The sequence below is a fragment of the Suncus etruscus genome, chromosome 12, assembly GCF_024139225.1.
Source record: "Suncus etruscus isolate mSunEtr1 chromosome 12, mSunEtr1.pri.cur, whole genome shotgun sequence".
NCBI lineage: Eukaryota > Metazoa > Chordata > Mammalia > Eulipotyphla > Soricidae > Suncus > Suncus etruscus.
Genome location: NC_064859.1, coordinates 50,343,625 through 50,364,346, shown reverse-complemented (window position 1 = coordinate 50,364,346; position 20,722 = coordinate 50,343,625). Strand labels below are relative to the sequence as shown.

Sequence of the window (20,722 nt, the reverse complement as noted above, 5' to 3'; positions counted from 1 at the left end):
CAGGGGTCCAAGGTCCCCCCAAACCTGGTGGGTCTTTAAGGCCACGCCTGGTTAATCGAGCCCTGGGGGGAGGGGGGGAGAAATTCCTCCCTAGGCATCCAAAAACTACAGAACCGCGCGGGGGCATGAGCCCCCGCGCGTACTTCATGTACTTCATGTATTCAGAATATTCCTTATTCTTATGTTATGTTTTGCATATACAGAATGTTTATTTTGTATTCTGCCCTTTCCCACACCCATACAAAGCTCTTTTTTACTCCTTAACTCTCTAACCCCCTCTCAAACATCACTAACCTACATTACTCTTTTTAACTTCAGTAGTGTACAATCCTAATCACAGTCCAAAGATGTGCATTGTGTGTGACAACCCCAAATTGTTTCAAGATACATAAAATGGACACGTATTTCTTTAGAATATTTTGTGGTTTTTTTTGGACAGCTATAATTCTTACTAAATTTTTTCTTATACAGTGATGATTCTAACCACTTTTTATCTTCTCTTTTTGAGCTGTTTAACAAGGAATTTTGGTGGAAGAGTCCCCCAGTTTAATGCTTATGATTGAACCATGTCATGGGAATCATTGTAATTGTTCTTATGGCCCCCATATGCGTCAATAACACCACGTGGCATTGCTTCTTATTTGCATAGGCACATTAAAATGGGAAAATACTATACATACAAATAAGATCCTATTTAATAGAGATTGGAACACACAAATCTTGTAGTGCAGAGGGACCTTACACCCTGAACATTGACATAACGACCTGGCACAGACCTCAGAAGAAAGGGCATAATCCATTCTCCCCTGAACCAGGGAAGCCATCCACGAAACATCCAGGCTGGTTTATAACATCACCTGGAAGCAATCCTCTACCATGGAAGACCTACACTGCTCAGACTTTGACCTGCTCAAAAGAGACTTCCCTTGACCTGCTGACAGGACAGGGCTCCCTGCATTGCCCTTTGATTGTGAGGTGAAAGGAGAGGATGCTCCACATCCTGACTTCAATGTGAGATATGCAGATTCCAGGATCTTTAATACAGAAACATGATACCAACAACAGAGACTGTGTGAAAAATAAAAGTGTGTTGGCACTACAGACAATGTATTGGATTGGACGATCTAGCTTGCCTGAAGCCTAGACTTGGTCTTATACCAGGAAACTTTAGGGGTCGGGTCTCTTTGTACTTAGGCCAGGGTTATTTCTTTCCATGTCCCTCATATTTTGGTGGGCCTATGCAAACAACAATTGCCACTCTAGCGCCATTTTTACTGTGCTCCTTTGACTCTAATCTTTAAAAAGAACTCACTTAAAATTTGAGGTTAACGTAAGCTAATATGCATGTATATGGAAATGTAAGAAAATACTATGCCTGTAATGTTTAAAGAGTTACGTAAGTTTTATGGCTTTAGATTGCTTTGTGTACTGTTAAGAAATATTATAATGTGTTACAATCTGGGGACTTGAGGGACAAAGTAATTGTACATGGATTCTGTCTTATTTATCTTAATGTTCTTTGGCTGAAATTTCAAAGTTAAGATATCAGCAAGGGGACTTCTGAGAATTATGTTATGGGTGATTTTCCTTCCACTGTAACTTTACCTTGTCCTCTTTGTACCTTTGTTTTCATAATTAAAAAAAAAAAAGACAAAGAAAAAAAAATGAAAAAAAAAGAAGAAAAAAATAAACAAATTCTAAAATAATAACAAATTAAGAATAAAATAAATAAAGGTAAAAAAAATTATAAAAAAAAATATAACTCAAAACTACCAAAACTAGTGCTACATGATTTTATAACTCCCTGTCTTTTCAATATCCAGAATTAATTAATTAAATATCAAATGCCAACTGATCCTTAAAAGACAGGGTCCTTTTATTTTTATTTTCTCACCTGTATTTTAGATATAAAATGCAACATATAGCCACATCCTTTAATTACTATCATTTTTCAGAAAGCCATGACCAGAGAAAAAAATAAACTCTATAAAACAAAATAGTAAAGAGCACATGCACTGGGAATTTATGGCCAACATAGGGCAGTTGAAAACAGCCAAAAGAAAATGTAAGTATCTAAAGAGAAAAAAGAAAAAATTTTCAAAAAGTATTGAATATTACAGATATATCTATATGAAATGAGAACAGTTTCAAAGGCACTGTTTTAAATTTTACAAGTTTTACAATTTATAAAATAAAATGAATTGAAATAAATCATGTACTTAATTAAAACTGACAAATTAAAACAGTTTTTTTAAAATTAAAATGGCAAACTGCTCCTTGTACACACTGTGCAAAAGCCCAGCATATTCATCTTAAAGCTAACAATAATTGTTTTAAAAATACTCTAGTGAAAAATAAAAGGTATAATAATAGTAATAAATTTAATATATAGACAGACTTGCCCCATTCTCATGACAAACTATTGTGTGGGATGCTGGTAATTGCCAGTTTTTATCATATGTGTAGTGAATATAACACTGACTATAAAGCATTAGGCTTGAATTAAGAACTTTTGCTAGGGATCAAACCAGGGTCAGCTGCATACAAGTCAAGTGCCACATTTATTGTACTATTTCTCTAGCTCCTATTTATCTCTTATTTATATCTACAAAGTTCTGTCCCAAAACAACCATTGAGTAACTTGAAGTTCATAAATTCATCAAATTAACAAGCAGTGTGCTCTTTAATTGATTCTATGGTTGTGTGTTTATTTTTGCACCAGTGTTAACCAAACTTGGACTAAGTGACCTGAACTGATTGATATTTTATTTATTTAAAATAATATATAACATAAATTAATAGATTTGAAATACCTAAAATACAAAATAATATATATTAAATGTATTGTAGTGGTATATTACTTGTATATTCTTTTCCACAATATGAGACATACATTTGGAAACTGTGAAATGGAGCAAGGAAAGCAAAGTACGTTAGATTTCTGGTGCACCTGTGGAGCATATGCATGCATGGAGGCTGTGCACTTTCCTCCTGCATCTCCCCTTAAAATGTTTTCCCTCTGCTCTCTCTGCTCTGGAGAAATCTGTGTTCTTTTTTGAATGTGTTATTATGTCTGCCTCCATCTCTGTCTCTTTTCTTTCTTCTTCTGCTTCATCAAAAATTTCCAATAAAAGATTTTCTGTTTCCCTTTATTTAAAAAAAAATCAAAGAACTAGGTTATTTTTTGAATATTATGCACAGACAGTTAAAAAAAAGTTGGACAAAAGAAAATCTATCGGGAATATTGACTTGACAATGAAAAATGGGTTGGGCTAAGTAATAGTGGAAAGCTAGATAGAACTGAAATATTAAATGCACTGTTTTTCATATTAAGGAATTTAATACAATATATAAACATGTTGAAGAAAGGAGCTGGTTGGAGTAATAAAGGTACAGGATAATGAAATTAAATTGTAGTGGTATTAAAGGGACAAATCTTGATGCAAGTAAAGCTGATTAGGGTACTTGATGTGCTTTAACAAAGAATTTGAGAGTATAGGACCAGTTCAAGTTGACAGTTTCCTTTGAATTTGCCAGTTTATATCTAGTTAACATATAACAGAAATAAATGAAAAACAAAATTAGCTATCCATTATTTTAAAGAAATAAATCTGAAAATACTCAATAAATCATTGAATATATTGACTTGAAACTCAGAAATGAAAATTATCTTTTGACTTAATTTAATATAAAGCCATTTCTGTTTATATATTTTGAATTTTATTCTGAATAAGACAACAGCCAAGAATATAACCCAAAGGAGACAGCGACATTTACTTAGAAGACTGAGGGAAAATATATTAAAAAGACAATCAACTAGAGTGAAAATCAAATGAAAAGAATGTTTTTCAAGAAATAATATGACTTAGATAAAGAATGGAAAAGAAGCAAAAAATTGTGCTTGTTAGTAACTAGTAAGAAATATCTACAATAGAGTACATAGAGAATGTAAGATGTAACTGGGGGGGGAGTAGTTTAGTGGTTTTTCTTTAATAAATGTAAAAAGCATAATGAGTAGTTTTATATGCTATAGAAATATAAAATCATCTGTGAAACCTCTTCTCAGATCAAGAAATAAAATAACCAGGATTGCAAATTACAACCAGGTAGTTTATTTTCTGCCTCCATCCTCACTCTTTTGTTTTGGGTCATACCTTGTGGTGCTCATGGGTTAATTTTGACTCTGCACTCAGGAATTATTTTCCAAAGGGTTTGGGAAAACATCTGGAATGCTAGGGATGTTACCAAGGTCTGCAACATGCAAAGCAGATCATTACCTGCCATACTATCACTCTTGCTCCATTATTCCCACTCATATACAGAGCTACAAGGAGACCTTGTTACACATAAAACTATTTTCAACTTTTATATGGAATATTTTTATCTGTGCTTTTTAGCGAATATTTTATTTTAGTGAATATTTTGTAATTAACTCACAATCTTTATTCTATGTAGCAATAGTACATTAACTATCATTGCCTTATTACATTCTAGTGTATATATATGATCTAGTGTAATATATAATTTATTGATATTATCTGTAGGTGGATAAATAGATATATCTATATAAGCAATATACGCAGGTAAGATTCTTGCTAGTAGTGAAATTATAGAACCAAGGAATTATAGAACAATTATAGAACATATGATATGATTTATTAATTTCATTAAATATCTAAACAGTACCACATTGTATCAACTTATGTGTCCACCAATAATATTTAGAAAAATGTCTCTTAAATATATCTTTGTCATATTTAGAAGTTTTCATTCATTAATCATTCTTAAAAATGTCTGGTATATCTCACTATGGTCTTAAATAGTATTCTAATAATGAAATTAAATCTTGTTCTATATATTTTATAAAAATATACAAAAATAATTTTTCAAAACAATGTTTTTTCCAAATAATGGCATTTCTTTTTAAAAAAGAGATTAATTGGGGCCTTATAATAATAATATATAAATTACAAATGAACATATTCTATATATTTTGTTCAGAGAAATATATTGTGACAATATGTTAGAATAAAAATGTAATGCAATTAGGAATATAAGGAAGAATATGTTTAAAAATGCTTTAAAGGCTAGAGCAATGGTGCAGAAGTTAGAGTGTTTGACTCGTATGCAACTGACTGACTGGGATTCTATCTCCAGCATTCCATGTGATCTCCTGAGACTGCCTCCAAGACTTCCAGGAGTACTTTCTGAGCACAGCACTAGGAGTAGCACTGGATTCCCATGGTGTGTCCCCCAAATTTAAAAATAAAAGCAAAAAATAAAGCTTTAAGTACAGTCAGGGCAAAATAGGAATAATAAATTTGATCAAATAAAGTACTCTAAATATAAGTCTCTAAATAAGTGAAAAAATAGAAGAGTGCTGAACATGAATAACTTTGATGAACTCAATTAGAAAATTTTCTAATTTTATTTCAAAATTCTATAATTTATTCTAGTAAAATCAGAACAAAAAGATATGAGATATGAATGTTAACTTACATAAAATAAATCCTTAATTTATGTATTCAAAGGTTTTTAGAGACCTGAACATATATTTAGTATATTACATATGCATACATATATACTATATAGATATGTATACTATATATACCTATACTATATATGTATCTATATAATGGCTAAACATATATAATCTATATATAATCTATATAAATGGCTAATCATATTTTACAAAGCATTTTACTGTGCTATTGATACAATTAAAAATAGGAAAGACATAAAATATAAACATAGTTCTGTGGTCTACATATTTCATAAGAATGAAAGATTAAAATATAAATGCTTCTTTTCAGTTCTTCTCAGGCTGTTAGGATATATGAGTTATAATTACCGGTAACTGTAACCTAAATGTTGATGTTAGAATATGGTGTGCCCTTTGCTTAGAGACAACATTGCTTTGATTTCTGTACTCAGCTTGCTAAAGGAAGTTAAACGGCTGTAAACCTGGCTTTGCTTTGAACCTAAGTACAACCATGAGGCTGTAATTTTTTTTTTTTAATTTTTTTTTTTTGGTTTTTGGGTCACACCCGTTTGATGCTCAGGGGTTACTCCTGGCTAAGTGCTCAGAAATTGCCCCTGGCTTGGGGGGACCATATGGGACGCCGGGGGATCGAACCGCGGTCCGTTCCTTGGCTAGCACTTACAAGGCAAGACACCTTATCTCTAGCGCCACCTTCCCGGCCCCGAGGCTGTAATTTTAAGGTATAAAGTCTAGGGAGGAGGGAGATTTGGGACATTGGTGATGGGAATTTTGCACTGGTGAAGGTGGGTGTTCTTTATATTACTGAGACCCAAGTACAATCATATTTGTAATCAAGGTGTTTAAATAAATATATTTAAAAAAAAAAAGACTAGACCCAGAAGAGCAGCCAGTTCCTGGAACCAGACCCTATGGGGATATTCCAGGAACTGGCCTCCTAGTCAGATATCAGAAGCTAAATAGCAGTTTACAGAGTCAGCTAGATGACAACCACACCCCGAGTCTGCAGCAATAGACAGCCAGATAATACCACACACACCACACCCATGAATCTGGAGATGCCTGATAACCCCTCACTGAGTTGATAACCCACCATAACTGTTTGTCTGATGCTACATTTGAACTACAACTAATCTTAGCCCAACCTTATACTAAGGACCAATAATTTTAAAAAATCCACTACCCGGAAGTGGGAATCTCCTAGACTGAGTCCTAGGCTCCCTTTAAATTTGTCTTGTGAGCCATTCTCAGGGTTCTAATTTCTTAGGAGATGTTAGACCCCAGTATGCTGGAAAAACTCTTACTGCCTGTCTGCTTGGTGGTCTTTTCTTGGTGGGTCCTGAGTTGAGTATAGAACACTAATAATTCTAGCAAGTTAAATGCCATCTAGTAAGCTAAACAGTTGGGTTTTTTTTTTTGGGGGGGGGGGGTCATACCCGGCAGCACTCAGGGGTTCCTCCTGGCTCTGTGCTCAGAAATCGCCCCTGGCAGGCATGGGGAACCATCTGGATGCCGGATTCGAACCACCGTCCTTCTGCATGAAAGGCAAATGCCTTACCTCCATGCTATCTCTCCGGCCCCTAACTAAACAGTTTTATAAAAAAAATTTCCATGGTATCTTTATTATGTTACTAGTTTCCACTATATACAGCTTTACCATTTTTGAAATGTATGCATTGCTTCCGAATTGTATGGATCACTATCCATATGTAAAAGCGAGAAGTGAATAAAATTTAAATCAATTTTTATGGGCTTTATTCCACTTTAATGTAAATTTGATTTATATCTTCACATAAGTAAAACTTGTATTATAAACCATTTTTTCTCTTTTTTATTATTTCATATTGAGCAACACCTGGCAGAATTCAGAGAATACTTACTCCTAGCTCATTGCTCAGGAAACATTCATGGCAGGTAAGTAGGCCATATGGGATGCCAGGGATGGAACCCAGGTCAGCAGCAGCATGCATAATAAACACGATTTCTGTTATGGTTCCAGGAACCTATTCTAAACAATTTTATTTTATTTATTTAAGAATAAAGTTCTTACAACATCGAGAGATATTTTAAATCTTATTCAACATAAATAATAAAATTTTATTTTGTCATCAAATGCAAGCAACTAATTTAACCTTAATGTATAATTGTGATTGAATCATAACAAAAATCAGTATTTCGTGATTAATACATAAAATATTTAATTTTTGACAATCTGACTATTTCATATCAGAATATCAGATTTTCCTACTATACCTTCCATCCTATTTTTAATAAATTTTCATAATTCAGGAAATGTAGGGGTTAGTTTACAAGAATATATTAAATATTTCAATTTATATACAAATTAATAAAAAATACTAAAACATAGTGTCCCTAAAATTCTCATTAAAATCATTTAAAGAACCAAAAATTAAAAATATTTAAAGTGAACTTAACAAATCAATTTTTCAAAATATTAATATTGAACAGGCTTGTATTATGAATATTTGTATTCACTTGATGATATCTAGATCTTTTCTAGATATAATTTTCCAAATAAATCTATTGTTAAAGTTGTATATGGACTTATAGTGTGATTTGGACTTTTAGTGTAATTTGAACAGGTAGAGAAGAAATCAAGAATATTTTTATGCTTTTGTGTATGTTTTTGTGACTTTATTTAGTAGATAGCTTTTTTGTTTGTTTGTTTGTTTGTTTTTGGGGGGGTTTTGGGTCACACCAGTCAGCAGTCAGGGGTCACTCCTGGCTCTATGCTCAGAAAATCGCTCCTGGCAGGCTCAGGAGACCATGTGGGATGCCAGGATTCAAACCACCATCCTTCTGCATTTAAGGCAAACAACCTACCCCCATGCTATTTCTTTGGTCCCAGTAGATAGCTTTTTAAGTTATATTTTCTCCCAACTTATAACCCAGATGAATCCTGGTGATCCCACATGCATCAAGGAGATCTTGAAATTTTTACTGCCTGAGATCACTGGTGACAGGAGAGTTAGATAAATGAATTCTAAAATACATATAGTAAGAACATGAACAATGAGGAACAGAATAGGGAAATAGTAAAATTTTGCTATTGCAAATTAAGTCTCAGCAATAGCCATAGTCAAGAATACTCAGTCAACTTTGGTTGCTTCATTGATAAATCAAAGAAGGCATGATATATATACATGGCATGCTACTTTGGATTACATACTCTTGATAGATAACTAATGAAATTTTTTTGCTTTACCTAACTATGGCCTCAAACATATTCAATTTTTTCTATATTTCTTCAAAATTTTAAGAGTAAGTATGGTTAACTATAAAATGTGTACCTCTAGTGAATTTTTACTTGCTTTCCAAGTGTTCTTCATTGAGCAATAGATAATGGCCTTGTTCCAAAACTTTCCTCTATTTAGGAAGACAAGAGAGGCTCAGACCCACTTCTTTTTTTTCTTTGTTTTTGATATTTGGGTCACACCCAGAAGTTCTCAGGGGTTACTCCTGGCTCTATGCTCAGAAATCGCCTCTGGCAGGCACAGGGGACCATATGGGATGCCAGGATTCCAACCGCAGTCCTTCTGCATGAAAGACAAACGCCTTACCTCCATGCTATCTCTCTGGCCCCTCAGACCCACTTCTTAATCTTTCTAATTTTTACTAATTCCTCTGTCATAAAACAAACATAAAAACCCCAGGACTTTAAGAGGCCATTTGAAAGCTTTATTTATTCAGCTTTGCATGCTTATTGTGGCATTTAAATGTAAAATTATGTTTTTTTTTTTGTGTGTGTTTTTTTTTTTTTTGGGTCACACCTGGCAGTGCTCAGGGGTTACTCCTGGCTTCATGCTCAGAAATTGCTCCTGGCAGGCACGGGAGACCATATGGGACGCCGGGATTCGAACCTATGACCTTCTGCATGAAAGGCAAACGCCTTACCTCCATGCTATCTCTCCGGCCCCAATGTAAAATTATGTATACATTTGGCTTTGGGCTGTTGGCTCAGACCTTGCTGAGTACTTTCCAGTCTAAGATCTGACAAACTCTGAAGCTCTGAGATCTTTTGCCTGAATCTTTTGCTGAAAAATTGTGGACAGTAAATCTGACATTTCTCTTACTTCAGTTTTATTTAATTTGCATGCCTGAAGGAATACAAATTACATTTGAAATCAAGTACTCTGAAATGGATTCATTCTAAGTATTCACCCAAACTCAATGCAGCCTTTTACCATTATTAGAGTTTCCATAATCTGGCCCATTTTCAGATTATAAAACTCCTTCCATTTTTAACTACCCTATATTAACAAGTAATCACTAGTTCCTCACCTTCCAGACAAAGACAACTTATTAGAATTAATGAGAAAATGCGATTTTGCAGAAATATTCTATATCTCAGTTACAGAAAGACAATTATTTGGGTCCTTTCTCTCTCAAATGTAGTACTGTCTTTTTGGAATCAATATTTGCCAGCTAGAACATAAATGGGCTAGAAACAGATGTGGGCTCACTGGGAGTCAATTCTGAAAGCACAGTTTTCTATTTCTTTCTAGACTGATAAGGGAGCCTAGCTTTCTTGCATTAATAAAAGTGAAGAACTATATGTAAGCATATTATTTGTACTAACTAAACATAGATAAAAAAGTGAATAGATATTTAGTGAATTATAACTATAAACTTACTGTGAGACAATATAGTACCAAAAACTTAATATATTATGCCTATTAAAAGATAGATTGGGGCTCTCAGTGTCTCTTTGGACAGAGGGTCCTCAGCACTGAGCTCTAATAAACTCTTTTTTTTTTAACTATCTCTGTGTCTCCCTGTTTCTTGCCTAAAATTATGGGTCTGTGTCTCCCTGGGTCTGGCCTACCATTATGATGATCACCTTAAATAATTGATCTAAGGGTCTGGAACAGTGGCACAAGTGGTAAGACATCTGCCTTGCACACTCTAGCCTAGGACAGACCACAGTTTGATACCCCAGTGTTCCATATGGTCCCCCAAACCAGGAGCAAATATCTGAGTGCACAGCCAGGAGTAACCCCTGACTGTTACAAGGTGTGCCTGAAAAACCAAAAAAAAAAAAAATTGATATAAAAGCCAGAGAGATATACAGTGGGTAGGTTGTTTGCCTTGCATGTGGGTAACCCAGGACAAAAGCTGTAGTAATCCCTGAACATTTCCCTCAAACCAAAACAAAATACTGACCTAAAATATTAAATAGCATAGAATTAGTATTTCATTGTTGATGACAATATGTAACAAAGCTTGTGTATTTCATAGTGAAAAGAGATATTACTTATGCCACTATCAAATAATTGAAGAATATATTTTGCTTGCCTTTTTTTTTTTTACTATTTTTCTCTATTTTACTTGCTCACTATAATTTTAGGTAAGAATGACAAATTTACCCTTTGCTTTTTCTTTTTCCCTTGCCAATTAATATGAAACCAATTCCAACACATTGATTTTTTTCCATTTACATGTCCTTTTTGTTGGCTATGTTGACTCAAACTTTTATTGTGGGCTCCCTCCAACTCACTGGCACAGGCCTTTTTTGTATAACTTTTTACGTAGTAGAACCTCTGGGGTTAAATAGATGGTCAGGCTTAGATAAATAATGAAAATAAAAAGAACATTATAAACAACCATATATACAATGTCAGGAATAGAATAGATATCCTAGAGCTTGGTTCATCAGCATTTATTAAACTATTAAGATAAGATGGTTGTTAAATTATTAAGATAAAATAGTTTCCTTGGAGAAATAAAATCATATCTTTGGTGTAATAAGGTTGAGATAAAATTAAGATTAGTTAAGACACATCTCAAATCTCATATTGAAGAAGATTCACCTTTGACACTGGTAGGAGTCTATCCACTCAATAGAACAGAGTAAAGAGTATGGAGATATATTGATTAAAGCTCAATTCTGAGGCCCACAAGTCAGGGAAAGTTGCAGTCCCAAACAAGGGGAAAACAGTCAATTTATAGTGAATTTGACAGGCTTTCAGACCCAAAATCATTAATTAAATAAGTAAAAAAAATTATAGAAGCAGAAGTGGTAGTTAGGATATTCTGATCAGATTTTGATATACATTGTTTTTCTGTACATCTTTCCTTACTGATCATGACACCCTGCAGCCTCAATTCAAGGCTCAGAGCAGTCTGGGCAGTTCTAATTCTCTTCCTGTTTTACAGTTTTTCTCAAGATTAAGATTTAAAACAGACCAAATCACAGTTCAAATACTTCATAGGACTCTGTGATCTAACTTAACAAGTGAATGGCAGTCATGCAGCTCTTTATTACCTTTATTACATGTGTGATGCAAATTAGGATGATTACAGGTTCAACTCCTAGATGTTCATAGCAGTTGTCATTACTGTTTTTCTTCTGAAATGTGGAGAAATGTGAAAGACAATGAGTATGATCTATTTTTATGACAGCCAAGAAAGGGTTAATGAGTAGTAATGTGTATAAAATTGGTTTGGGAAATAAAAGGTATTTTCAAAGAGAAGCTGTTTTATTTTAAAGAGCCAGATGGTATGAGAAGATGTTGCTCAAGGAATAGCAAATTGATTAGCCTAGGGGGTAGATGATTTGTGTACATCTAACAGAGAAAATCAGAGATGATTTCAACAGTACTGGCTCAGTGGTGCCCAAACACTTTATATAATTACACTGTGTGAGCATCTCTCTAACTTAAGCAGGATCCTTCCAGGCAACCCTGAGTGATGACATGGTTACAATCACTAAGATTGATATGTCTACATTTTGTTTCTGACACTGACAAATGAAGGTAAGCAGATGTAGAAGCCAGTTACAGATTTAGGAAATGTCATACCTAGGACTTTACAGGCACCTCAGGCCATGGAATCTATAGATGTTACTGAAGAGTGATTGCTAATAATCATCTCACACACACACACACACACACACACACACACACACACACACATTATCATGAGTAAAGGGAAATCTCACATTACTTGGGGCATCTGAAACTAGAGGCAAAAAGTTAGGGTAGTTTCTTTCTTCTTTAGCTAAACAAATGGTCTAAAATGTTCATTTCGCAGTGATTAATCACCATAAAAGGGGAAGAATTTAAAAGGGATATGAAACAAGCATGGGTTTTGCCTGTGTTCTTATTTTATTAAATTTTTATTTACATTTTCTTTTTTTTTTTTTTTTTTTGGTTTTTGGGCTACACCCGGTGGTGCTCAGGGGTTACTCCTGGCTGTCTGCTCAGAAATAGCTCCTGGCAGGCACGGGGGACCATATGGGACACCGGGACTGGAACCAACCACCTTTGGTCCTGGCTCGGCTGCTTGCAAGACAAATGCCGCTGTGCTATCTCTCCGGGCCCTTATTTACATTTTCTTACATTCTAGTTTATATACTTCCAGTGTTCCAAGTTCCAAACAATGTTGCACAATGACTATATCATTTTAAATCCCTATCAGCAATGCATGAGTAGTATATGTTTATTGTATTTTTGCTGTAACATGATATTTTCCCTGATTTATTAGATACCTTTAGGGTTATGATTAGGGGCTATGCCTTCAAGAGATCATATGCAGTGTCAGGGACATTTGATCTCCTTGTTAACTGCCTTTTGCTCTGCAATAAAAGTTTAGCAGTTGATTTAATTTTCTCATAGGTATATGGCTTTTTCTGCATGGCTTCTTCATTGAATAGGAGCAGCCTAATTCTGACTTTAGTACAATGAGGGTCTTAAATTCTTTTTCAGCCTGTTGTACCATAAAAAGAGATCTGAAAATAAGTTTTCAGTTCTGAAAGACCAATTGATTTTTACCTTCACAACTTATTTAATTCTTGTTAATGTCAAATTCACATTTTCAAAGAGAGACCAAAGTAATTTTAAATATACTTTCACTGATAACTATTAAATTATCTGCCTCAAATAAAGCATTGCGTCGAAGTTTGCTAAAACACATTATGTCATCATTAGCTTTCAAGTTGTATCTTAAATGTAGATTCTTAGACACCATCAAACAGCAAATAAATTTCCATAATAAACTTATTTACCTCTTTGTTGATATCAAGATAAATAACTTTCTAAAGAAGATTAAGACAAAAATGTGACAATATTAAAGTATATCTAAGTAGATGTTCAAGTTTTATGAGTATTATGAAAATTCCATTCAGAGACTAATTCTTCAAATGCAACATATCATTTATACTATTATTACAATTTAATTCTAGTTTCTTCTTCAACATAATTTGATGTAAAATGTAGAAATGTCTTAGTGTATGGAATTATTATAAGACCTAAATATAAGAAATATCTAAAATATTAAAAATTAAAATTATTAAATTTCAGTAATATAGATATATGTAGAAAATATTTGCTATCTCAGCAATAATTTTCATAATGTCAAATAATAGCTATTTATGTGAAAATACTTAAAATGTATGCTATTAGTATATAATATATTATTTTAAATTATAATTGTCCTGCCATACAAGAAATCCCAGAATCCACTCATTTTCTAAAATAAAGCTTGTGTTTATGGTCAAAATCTTTTGGGATCACACTATTCATTTTATTATAATATTTCTCTGTTCAATAAATTTGGATTTTCTAGATTCCACATAAAAGTGTTATCATACTATATGATACAGCAATGTTTATCTTTGTCTAATTAAATTAACACAAAGCTCTCAAGATTCATTAACTTATAAGGAGACTTTTCCTTTTATTTTTGATTTAAAAAGGAATGAAGGACTAATGGAAGGAAAAGGAAGAAACGAAGGAAGAAAAGTAGGAAGGTAGTAAGGAATTAAGAGAGAAAGAGGGAGAGAAAAAAGAAAGAAAGGAGGTAGGTAGCTGAGAAAGGCAAAAAGAAAGAAAAAATGCAAGAAAGAAAGACAGAGTGGCTCTTGTAAATAGCGCTACAATGAATATAAGTGTGAGGAAGGGATTTTTGTATTGTATTTTTGTGTTCCTAGGGTATATCCCTGGGAGTCAAATTCTGGATCAAATGGGAGCTCAATTTCCAGTTTTATGAGGAATTTTCATATTGTTTTCCATAAAAGCTGAACTAGATGGCATCCCCACCAGAAGTGAATAAGAGTTCATTTCTCTCCACATCCCAGCCAGAACTGATTGCTCTTGCTCTTTGTGATGTATACCAGTCTCTGTGATTTGAGATGGTACCTTATTGAAGTTTTGATTTGTAACTCCCTGGTGATTCATTGCAACGCTATTTACAATAGCCAGACTCTGGAAACAACCAAGATGCCCTTCAACAGATAAATGGCTAAAGAAACTATGATACACATACACAAAGGAATATTATGCAGCCATTAGGGAAGATTAAATCATGAAATTTTCCTATACATGGATGTACATGGAATCTATTATGCTGAGTGAAATAAGTCAGAGAAAGAGATAGACACAGAATAGTATCATTCATCTATGGGTTTTAAGAAAAATTAAAGACATTACTATAATAAGGCCCAGAACAATAGAGTTAAGGGCTGGGAGGGCCAGAAGGACCAGCTCACAATTTGAGACTCACCACAAGGAGTGGTGAATGCTGTTAGGGAAATAACTACACTAACAACTAGCATGGCAATGTTAAAGAAGGAGAGAAGTAGAATGTTTGTCATGATACAGGCAGGAGCAGGGTAGGGAGACATAGGTGGTGGAAATGTTGTACTGGTGAAGAGGGGGTATTCTGTTTGTGACTGAAACCCAACTACGACCATGCCTGTAATCATGGTTTTTAAATAAAGATTTATATAAAAACTAAAAAAAAATAAATGTAAAGTATCTGATTAGATCCAAAAAAAGAGAGAAAGAAGAAAGAAAGACAAAAGAAAAAAAGGAAGGAAGAAGGAAGGAAGAAAAACAAGAGGAAAGAGAAAGAAAAAGGAAAGAAAGAAAAAGAAAAAAGAAAGAAGGAAGAAAAAAGGAAGGAAGGAAAGAAAAGAAACAAAGGAGGGAAAGGAAATAAATTACATCTTTATGCATTATGTAACTCTTAGACTGACTCATACTTGGGCTATTATGATAAATGTTTCAATAAATATGCAAATCCAAATATATATATTTGAGTTATTTACTTCCTTTTCTTTTAATAATTTTATATTTACTCAAACGTGAGAATTTTTGGTCATGTAGCAGTTTGATATTCAAAAAGTTGCTATTGAGACAGTATGATTTACAATAGTTCTACTATTTAATCTTTTGCTATACTATGTTCCTACCTATTCCCCTCCACCCACCATTTAATAAGGGATATCTGTTATGTTTTCACAGTGATAATCAATTTACATTCCACCAGCAGTGCACAAAGTTTGCTGTTTTTCACATGCTCATTTTATGCTCTCATTTTTGTCAATGGCTACTCTACCCATTCTGATGTTATATCATAGAGTGATTTTGATTTGCATTACCTTTATGATTACAAGGATCACCATTTCATCTGTTGGTCATCTGTATATGCTCTCTGGAAATATAGTTTTTAAACTTCTCTGATGATTTTTAATATACCATTTATTTCCCCATATTTTCTATTTTAGTTTCGCTAAAGTTAAATACCTTAGATATTTGATGGTCTGACCCTTAACAAGCACAATATTGTTTCCAATTCTACATATCCTTGGGGCCAGAGAGATAGCATGGAGGTAGGGCGTTTGCCTTACATGCAGAAGGATGGTGGTTTGAATCCCGGCATCTTATATGGCTCCCTGAGCCTGCCAGAGCAATTTTTGAACACATAGCCAGGAGTAATTCCTGAGCACTGCCGAATGTGACCTAAAAACCAAAAACCAAAACAAACAAAATAACCCAATCAATTCTATATATCCTATATCACCTTCTAATTTTATTGAGAATCTGTAGAATCTTTTTATTTGATATAGATGTACTTAATATATTTTTTGGTTGATCACGCTTTTAAAAAATATTCAAAATATAGTTGCCAAGGCCAATATCAGAACATTTTGCCCTCTATTTTTTTTTAAGGGAATTAAAAGGATAGTGTGGTATAGAATGCAATCTAGATCCACTGGTGGAGGGAGGTTGAAACTGGTGAAGGGAAGGACCCTGACTCATTCTATATCTGAAATTCAACTATGAAGAACTCGGTAGATCATAATTTTTTCAAAAAATAGTATTTAAAAATATATAACATGAGAAGCCACAGGAATGTAAGAGAAGGCACTGATAAGGTTAAGATTGTTGGTATTCAAACAACTTAAAATTTTGAGAACTTTTTTGTTCTTTCAAATAAAATAATCCCTGAGATAAAGACCTAATTAAAAAAACTAAGAGGTGGGTAGGGGGCAGAGTGATAATACAGCCTTATACACAGCCAACCCAGGTTCAATTCCTGGCACACCTATGGTTCCCTGAGCTTTACCAAGAGTGATCCTTGAATGGAGAAGGAGTGACTCCAGGAGTTATATCCCAAAGAAGATAATACATTAAAATACATTTTAAAAAGGCAATTCCAGGGATCCAGTTTAGTCTCATTTTCAGTAATTAAAAGAAGATATATTTTTTTGAAAATTTATTTACAGAACTGGTTAATCATTTACAGAGAAGGAATATACTACATAGATGGAATACAACCAAGACAAAAACAAAAAAAAAAACAAAAAAAAACAAAAAAAAAAAAAACAAGAACATTTACATTCACAACCACTAATTATATAGTAATATTCTCAGATTTTTTTTTTTTTTTTGGTTTTGGTTTTTGGTTCACACCCAGAGGCACTCAGGGTTACTCCAGGCTCTGTGCTCAGAAATCGATGCTGGCAGGCTCAGGGGCCAGATGGGTTGTCAAAATTGAATTCAGGTCTGTCCCAGTTCAGCTGAATGCAAGGCATTCTTACTGCTGTGCTATCACTCCAACCCCCGTATATTTTTTTTTTTTGAGAGAAAAAAAGTAATGTTTAAAATAATGTGTACAAATTCAGAACATATTCTCAGTTTTCTGAGCACAAATACAGTTTCATTAACATTAGTGTTGAGTTAAAAGTGGACTGAAATGTGCATTTGTAATTAATCTATCAGAAATAAATGAAAGGCAAACTCACAGTTAAATGGTTTAATGTTAAGATTCTAGCTAGTTTGCTACAACAACTTTTCTGTAGGCAGCTAACCATAAACATTGTCAATGTTTAACTAATTGTCTGTAATACAATTTTGCTATAAAAGAGAACATTTCTCCATTGAGGAATCAATCAACCTATTTCAAGTATTTTTTTTAACAGATTAGTTTGTTTTCATTTCACCATTAAGGAACTAAGAATCTGAATCTTTACAAATGAAGTAATTATCTTATTTTGGTATATTAATATATGATACTGTTTTGCACTTTCTGATTTCATACCTTCATTAAGTTTGATAAGCAAAAAAACACAAAAATGATGTGTAATATTATGAGTAAATGAGTATGTAAATCAACTTTTCAATTATTGCACAGTTTTGCTGTAAATATACCTGCATTTTAAACTGTACATGATCATTTTGTATTTTATGTTTTATGCTAAATGTATTTAATATGTTATTTATAATACCCTTATAAATGGTTTGTGTGCATTTTTTATTTTGCACTCTTTTTCTTTCACCACAGGGCATAATTTTACTATGACTTTACCTACATGAAAAAAAGCTGTATTTTATGATAACATTTTTTGACTGTCCTCCTAGATTGTTTTTCTTCCGTTTTTTTTTTTTACCATAAAATTGCTTGATGACAAATTAGCTACAGAACTAAAGAACTTCTAGCAACGCTGTTGCTAGAAAACTACTGAACTGGTAAAGTTGAATAAGATTTCTTTAGTAGCCACATTGAACACAAAATGGGGAAGTGATTTCTACTGGGAATTGAAAGTCTCTTTGTTAGAAGCTCAGATTTATGAGAAAATTTGTTGATATACTTGCCATATATCCTGCTTCCTCTCTAACTCTGCCAAGAAACTGTTTCTTTTTCTTTCTTTTTTCTTTTCTCTTTTTTCTTTTTCATTCTTCTTGTTTTTGTTCTTCTTGTTCTTGTTTTTGTTCTTCTTGTTCTTGTTCTTCTTGTTCTTGTTCTTGTTTTTGTTCTTGTTCTTGTTTTTCTTGTTCTTCTTGTTCTTGTTCTTGTTCTTGTTTTTGTTCTTGTTTTTTTTGTTATTCTTGTTCTTGTTCTCCTCCTCCTCCTTCTCCTCCTCCTCCTCCTTCTCCTCCTCCTTCTCCTCCTCCTCCTCCTCTTTCTTCTTCTTCTTCTTCTTCTTCTTCTTCTTCTTCTTCTTCTTCTTCTTCTTCTTCTTCTTCTTCTTCTTCTTCTCCTCCTCCTCCTCCTCCTCCTCCTCCTCCTCCTCCTCCTCCTCCTCCTCCTTCTTCTTCTTCTTCTTCTTCTTCTTCTTCTTCTTCTTCTTCTTCTTCTTCTTCTTTTACTTCTTTATATTTAGGAGTCAGACACTGACAAACTCGGGGATTATTCCTGCCTCTGCTCAGAAATTATTCCTGGCAGGCTCAGGGAATTATAGGGAATGCTGAGATAGAACACAGGTAGACTGTGTTCAAAGCAAAGGTTTATCTGCTGTGCTATTACTCTGTCTCCAACAGTATTCTCTTAATTGGACCATTGGAGGTTGTGGGGAGAACATCTGGTTTAAAAAAAATGATATTCCCTGAGACTACCTAATATACCTGGGATGACTGGTATTAAAAAATGGTTTTCCTGAAGTTTCAAAATCTCCTTCAATCTCTATTCTGGACTTAAGCCCTACTTCTGAAATTCTCAAAAGCAAAACAAAAACATGTTCTTTAACTTGGACATTATACATATACTTTCTGAAATGAGTCTAATCTTGTATCATAGTCAAGCCTCTTTTCTTTCTATTAACCTCTTTCCTATATCCATCTCTTTCCCCTGAAGAAATCACTAATGATATTGTTAGGAACTGGAGTAGTAGGACGAGACCACACAACCGGAGTAATGCTGAACAAAACTTTAATTCGTTTGCCAACAGGCCCTAATCTGACCCATCAGGATCATCTCTAAAAGGAAATGAACCCCTTCCAAGGTCATGAAGAGGATTATATAGGGAAGGGATATAGGGGAGTCCTAGTATTTTGATGGTCTTTAAAATGATTGGCTATTGTCTAGGTGTACCTTCCTACTGCCCCCATTTTTCCTTCCCTGATAGGTGACCTGGTATGGTCTGGTAGGTTGGGGCGATGTTAATGGAAATTGGCTTGAGGAAACCTAGCATGTGTTTTGCATCTTGTGGTCCTTACAAAATGGCATCTCTCCCTACTCAGAACCTAACAAAATGGCTTCTATCTTTGTTCAGAAACCAGGATCCCACAATCTTAGAAAGGGAATAAATGACTATGAGACATTAGGTTTTACAGAGTAGAATTGATAAAGTTGTGATCTAGGATCAGTAATATCTGTGAGCTACAAATATTATCACACTTGTTTATAACATTAAAGACTCTATTAGAGATAATAAATTAAAATTGTTAATTCATTTTATTTTAAAAACTGAAGTTTTAAAATAGTTTGTTTTAAAAACTGAAGTAAAAAGTATTGCTGGCAAGTATTCTATGAAATTATCAAATTTTCCTAGAGCTGAATATATTCCCTCATACATGTATGCCACCAAAACTTACTGATTCAGTCATTTACAGAGTTTTCAGATCTTGGCAATTGTAGGCAGTGTGTTAATAAACTAACAATCAGTGAACTAACAATGACTAGTCATATTTTTTCCAATATTACCTTTTTTTTTCTTTTTTTTTTAAATATAGAACGCTTCACGAATTTGCCTGTCATCCTTGCTCAGGGGCCATGCTAATCTTCTCTGTATTGTTCCAATTTTAGTATATGTGCTGCTGAAGCGAGCATCCAATATTACCTTTTGCTTAAATTATCTATCTAGAATTTCTGGAATTCATTGTGCTCTATTTTTAGTTTATTTGATAAGTCTCAAATTGTTTTCGCAGTGGCTAAAATCAATTTACATTCCACCAAGGAAAGAGGTTCCATTTTCTTCACATTTTCATCACCACCCTAAACAGGCCCTTGTGGTAAGACATTCTCACTGAGATGAACACATATCTCATTGAGGTGAGCACAATCCTGTCAATCAGTTATGAGGTTTTTTTTATATGACTGATGGATATATACATGTCTTACTCTGAACAAGTAGCTTTTTCTCCATTTTTTGATGTGATTATTTGTTATTTATAGGATTATTTGCTATTGATTTTATGA

The 20,722-nt window shown here is 33.7% G+C and overlaps 1 non-coding gene across 1 annotated transcript; it reads right to left on the bottom strand.

Moving 5' to 3' along the window:
• Window positions 1-20,246: 20,246 nt before the first annotated feature.
• On the bottom strand, window positions 20,247-20,353 carry LOC126025135 (U6 spliceosomal RNA). The gene has a single exon (XR_007501180.1). It is a non-coding gene; the product is annotated as a U6 spliceosomal RNA (small nuclear RNA).
• Between the last annotated feature and the right edge of the window lie 369 nt (window positions 20,354-20,722).